We start from the raw sequence: 5819 nt of genomic DNA, 5'->3' as shown, positions 1-5819 counted from the left end.
GTTTGAATTCAGCCTCTGCCGCATCCTGGCTCTGTGAACTTGAGCAAATCCCACTACTCTCTGGGCCACAGTCTCCTCCTCTGTAAAACGGATATTAGTAACTGTTGCTCCACGGGGCTGCTCCACACGTTAATGTCTTAAGTGTCCATGGCCCCTGCTTCGTATGTGTCAATTCCCTTTCAGAGGCTGTTGGTAGATGGCCCAGACCCTGTATTCTGAGGATTCACCAGGACAGAGGAACTGAGGGCCGGCCTGTGCTGGTGGCAGGAAGGGGCACTGATACAGAACCCAGGGCCAGCATCGCCTCCCTCCCTGTTCCTTGGATTCCAGCCTCAGAGCCCCCACTCTGCTCTCCTGATCTGGTGGGTGAGTTTGCCATCCAGTCTTCCTAGAATCAAATCCTTCTTCTGCTCACCAGCTGGAACCTTGGGCTAGTTACTAACCACTCCGTGCCTCAGGGAAACGAAAGTCCATACCTCATGAGATGACTGTAATGGCTGAATGAGTTAATACAATAAAGTTTGTAGGACAGTGCCCAGCCCACAGTACCCACAGTGACTCTACTATTATTGGTGCATAATAGCTATTATTAGTGGGGTAATAGTATTATTCGTATATTAGTATTAGCTCTCCCACTACCCCCTGCACCCTTCTAGCTAGAGCAATCTCTAACGTTTCCCGGCAGGAGACAGCCCTCAGGCTGGGCTGAAAAGGGGCAGAGGGCCACTGCCCGCCGAGGCCCAGTTTGCGCAAAGGCGCAGAGTGGGAAAGCTCCCCGGGAGCAAAGGACTGGAGCGTCTCTGGCCAGAAGGAGGTGCGACTTCCAGTGGCAGAGGCTGGGCGGGGTGAGGTGAGTCAGTGTTTGGCCCAGCCAGGCCCTAGCAGTGCTGTTTCCCATCAAGGGGCCGGGCGGGGCGGCTGCGGCTCCCTCCGGCCAGGGGTGAGGGTCTGAGTCAGCCCAAGTCAGGTAAGTGGAGGAGGACGTGGGGCTTTCCCATCGGCACCCTAGAAGCCCGTGTGAGCAGGTCAGGGCCACCTCCCGTGGCAAGTAAGCAGAGGCCTCGGCACGAGATAGAGCCCGGGTGTGGCCTGCCTCCACAGCTGACCCCAGATCCCTGAGTCCAGAAAGAGGCCTGGGAGCCTCTCCTCTGCCTGAGACAGGGGGTGGGGCCCAGAGACCCAGCCACGGTCCTTTCCTCAGGAGAGAGCTTTGGAGTCCAACAAGATCTGGGCAGCCAAGGAAAGCCGCCCTGGACAGGGGGGGCATTTGAATCATAGCCTGAAGCAGGTGAGGAAGTGAGCAGTGAGGGACATCTGGGGAACAGTGTCCTCAGAGAAGGGAACAGCAAGTACAAAGGCCTAAAGGAGGAGGCCTGGAGTTTGACAGCAATAGCACGGAGACTGCCATGGCTGGGCCAAGACGAGGGAGACGAGGGGGGCGTGAGGGGTGGGGGACTTAAAGGACATGGGCAGACAGAGAAGGGCCTTCTGGGCCATGGCGAGAACTTTGGTTTTTACCCTGAATGAGGTGGGGTGCTGGCAACGTCCTGAGCCAGGGAAGGGCAGGATCTGACTTAGGTTCTGATGAGATCCGTCTGGTTTTGTATGGAGAATGGACTGGAAGTGGGGGGTACAGGACAGAAGCCAGGAGACCAGGGAGGAGGTGACCGCAAGAGTCCAGCTGGGCAATGAAGGGGGCTGGACCAGGGTAAGGGCAGAGGAGGTTGAAAGAGCAAGCGGGATTCTAGGAATTCCTTTGGGCATCAGTCAACACGCTGTTCTGGGGAACTTACTGTTGGTGAGCCCCATGGGTGAACTAGGGATACAGACCTCCTGCAGGCTGAGCCCTTGCTTATGGTTCCGGAAACAGGAGGCAAATAACTGCACTTCATGGTGTGATCAGCGCTTGACCGACTCAGCCCCAGGTCCTGTGCACGGACTTTTTACAGAGTTACTCAATCTCGTGAAATAAGAACAATCACGAACACCCATTTTAAAGGCGAGGAAGCCGAGACCCTCTTGGAGAGGCAACGCAACGTGCCCAAAGTTAGGAGGCTCCTGGGAAGCCTGCTGGTCTGAGTGCCGCGCCTGGGGCCACAGGGCTGCAGGGCTGGGCCCACCTGACTGCTCCGGTCACCCCCTGTGCCGCTGGAATCAGGAGGGCTTCCTGCAGAGGTGAGGGTTGGCCTGAGTTCCCAGGGATGGGCAGGATTCTGTCAGTGAGCAGAGAGGGCATTCCAGGCCTGGGCACGGCGCGAACCCAGGCCAGGGGGTGAGACCGATCGTCTAAGCCCTAGACTCCCACGCCTCACTTAAAAGGCATCTTTAAAGACACGAGTACCTTTTATTAAGTAAACTTGATTTTTTTTTTTTTTTTTTTGGCTTGGTTGGTTTTTTAAAAACAATTTACTGAGGTAAAATCAACGTAACATCAAACCAACCCTTTCAAAGTGAACGATTCAGAGGCATTTGGTACGTTCGCGATGTGGTGCAACCACCACCTCTAACTGGTTCCAAAACATTTTTGTCCCCCCAGAAGGAGACCCCGCACACGTCACGCAGCTGCTCCCAGTTCTGCAACCCCCCTACCCCAGGCTGCTTTCCATCTCCATAGAGTCATCTACCCTGAATGCTTCATTCTTCTCCTAGCATGTGTTAGTAAAATGGTTTTTATTTTTATTTATTTGAGAGAGAGAGAGAAAATGAGCGGGGTAGGGGCAGAGAGAGAAGCAGGCTCCCTGCTGAGCAGGATCATGACCTCAGCCAAAGGCAGACGCTTAACAGACTGAGCCACCCAGGCACCCTGGTAAAATGATTTTTAGATGATCTGTATTACAACCAGAAAGGGAAAACAAGTATTCATTTCTACAGATGGAAAGTAACCTTAAAAACAATGATCACAGGGCGCCTGGGTGGCTCCTTGGGTTAAAGCCTCTGCCTTCGGCTCAGGTCATGATCCCAGGATTCTAGGATCTAGCCCCACATCGGGCTCTCTGCTCAGCAGGGAGCCTGCTTCCTCCTCTCTCTCTCTCTCTGCGTGCCTCTCTGCCTGCTTGTGACCTCTGTCTGCCAAATAAATAAATAAATAATCTAAAAACAAACAAACAAACAATGATCACCAAACAGCATGATTAAATTCTAGCAGGATCCTGCGGCTGCCAAGGGAGGGCTCCGGGTGGAGGTCTGCTCTGCCTCGTCAAGGCAGGTGAGCGAGCTCGGAGGCGGACTTACAGCACCCACACGAGGCTCTCTCCGTGGGCTACTCGGAAGAATCGAAGAGAATTGCAAAGGGAAGGACATCCTCCTTGGAGCCACCTGTTACCTAATTCATCTTGAATTGGGGCTTCTGACATTTCCACGGTAGACACGGGGTGTGCAGGGTTCGCGAGGGTGAGTTTCCCCAGTGCTCCCGCGGGTGGGTCAGAGGGGAGGACCCATGACCGGGACCCTAATGGGAAGCCAGTGCCCCAGCCCAGATGTAATCAAAGATCCATGCTAATGAATGTCTTCCTCTTTCCCAAGCCTTCCGCATCCATTAGGCGGCATGGGGGACACTGGGTCAGTTCTTGGACTCTTGATGTATTTACTCACGGCTATGCCCACACCATACTACCCTTTGTTGCAGGGTCTAATGTCTGCCCCCAAAAGTCCTCCTTTTAGGTTTTCTTTTTCAGGACTGTCTTGCCCATTTTGGCAAATTTAGTTCTTCCTGGGACTTGGGAACATACCCTTTGAACACAGAGGCCTGGAAATGACAGACCCTGGGGGCACCTGGGTGGCTCAGTGGGTTAAGCCTCTGCCTTAGGCTCAGGTCAGGATCCCAGGGTCCTGGGATCGAGCCCCACATGGGGCTCTCTGCTCTGCAGGGAGCCTGCTTCCTCCTCTCTCTCTCTCTGCCTGCCTCTCTGCCTGCTTGTGATCTTAAGATTTATTTAAGATAAATAAAATCTTTAAAAAAAAAAAAAAAAAGACAGACCCTGAATTACAAAGGTCTTCACGCTTCCTGGCCCATTTCCAAGACTCCCAGGGGCACAGGGCAGTGTCAGGGAAGGTGCGAGGCAGGCAGGCTGGGAGGAGTTGCGGGGGGTCTCTTCGCCACCCCAGACCCACCCGTGTTGGTGGCTCCGCAAAGAGATGAGACATGTCTGCTTTTTAAATGCCCTCGAAAACAGCGTTCGCCAAATTTGGCCTTTCCCCTGTGCCCCACTTTCAGACTCCTTTTCTTTAAGTCCGTTTGACTTGAGAATTTTTACTTAAACCTAATTTTAAAGGGAACATGTTTGCCTCTGCTTTAAATGAGCCACCGTCTTCAGGGTGAGGTTGTTGCTGCCGGGGCTCCGCCCACCTCCCCTCCCACGGACCCGATTCCGGGAGCCAGCACCTGCCCTTCACCTGCGGGCTCTGCCCACCTGCGGCAGGCGGGAGGCGCTGGGAATGAACATTCCAGGGAGGACGCACCCTCAGCCACAGACTGGCAGGGAGGACGTCCATTTCCTCGGCTCTGTCTCCACCCTCCCCCCACACCCCCGGGTGGGATAGCCCAGAGGGGCAGGGTCTCCACCAGAGAGCCCCGGGTGTACCCTCGGCATTGGCCGCACTCCTCCCTCACGTCCCCACATCCCCACCAGGGCTTCCAGGGGTCACCTCCCAAATAAACCATCCGCCTTCAACGGATCCTCTCTGGGATCTGCTTCTAGGGGAACCCAACCCAAGGCACTTGCTGGAAAGCAAAGGTATTAGGAGATTCTACAAAGAAGTAAGACAGAGCCAGATCCCACAGCTGCTGATGGCCTGGCACTGGCTCTGCTCTCTGTTTCTTAAAAAGAAAGAACGGCGCGTAGAAAGATGGCAAAGACACCCTGGCCACACGTGGAGACTTTTCTTCCCATGGCAGAACAAGGAGGACAGAAAGGGAGGGGAAATGACTCTCAGGGTGAGATGACGGGTTTCCACACAAGGCCCTGGACCCCACATTGCTCTTTCCAGGCCCTTCCATGGTCCATAGCTCGGGAGGTCCTGGAACAACAGGCCAGCTCCAAGGATGGTGGAACAGCCCCCCCACACCCCCAGGCTGGACGGCTGACAGAACACAAGCCTAGGGGACCCTGTAGATGGCACCCAGCATGGGGCTGGGCAGAGGGGCCAGATGGGGGCTGGAAAAAGGACTTGTGGCCCCACTCTGAATGAGCTCAGAAGGCCGTTAGCCTGACACATGAGCTGATGGCCTCAACTCCGCTTAGAGTGCATCTTGAGAAGGGAGAGCTCATGTACTCATTCCTTCGCATACTTATTCATTCTCCAAGTGTTTATTGAGTACCTACTATGTGTGGGCACTGTGCCAGACACTGCAGAGATAGATGGCCAGACTAAAATCCTTTTTGGTACTGACCCTCTAGTTGGGATACAGAAAACAAAACAAACAAACAAACAAAAAAAAAAAAACAAGTGAACACAGAAATAAATTCTGAAATGAGAGTCTTTGGTGTTATAAAGGAAAAACAGAATGATCCAAGAAAAAGTAGATGCGGAGAAGGCTTTTGATGGTATGGCCTGGGAGGATCTCTGAGGAGGGGTCACGTAAGCTCAGAAGTGAATGTGGAGAAGTAGCTGCTTGTGCAAAGAGATAAAGAAAGAGGGTTCAAGAGAGGGAAGAGCACATGCAAAGGCCCAGGGAAGGGAATGAGTTTGGTGTGTTAGAGGAACAGAAGCAGGTTGCTGTGCTAGAGTGGAGGGAAAGGAGGAAGAGTAGTAGGAGGTCGGGGGGCGTGGTCACTGGGGTCAGAGCAAAGAGCTGCCTGGCAAGTATTTGTGGGATCAGT

The 5819-nt window shown here is 53.8% G+C and overlaps 1 long non-coding RNA gene across 1 annotated transcript; it reads left to right on the top strand.

Moving 5' to 3' along the window:
• The first annotated feature begins 828 nt into the window (after positions 1–828).
• On the top strand, positions 829–3974 carry LOC309871127. Its single transcript, XR_014315047.1, has 4 exons — positions 829–967; positions 1871–2175; positions 2537–2654; positions 3143–3974. It is a non-coding gene; the product is annotated as an uncharacterized lncRNA (long non-coding RNA).
• Positions 3975–5819: the final 1845 nt, after the last annotated feature.

This window comes from Mustela nivalis (assembly GCF_964662115.1).
Source record: "Mustela nivalis genome assembly, chromosome: 8".
Taxonomy (NCBI): Eukaryota; Metazoa; Chordata; class Mammalia; order Carnivora; family Mustelidae; genus Mustela; species Mustela nivalis.
Note: the sequence above shows the minus strand (reverse complement) of the source record. Positions and strands in the feature narration are given on the sequence as shown.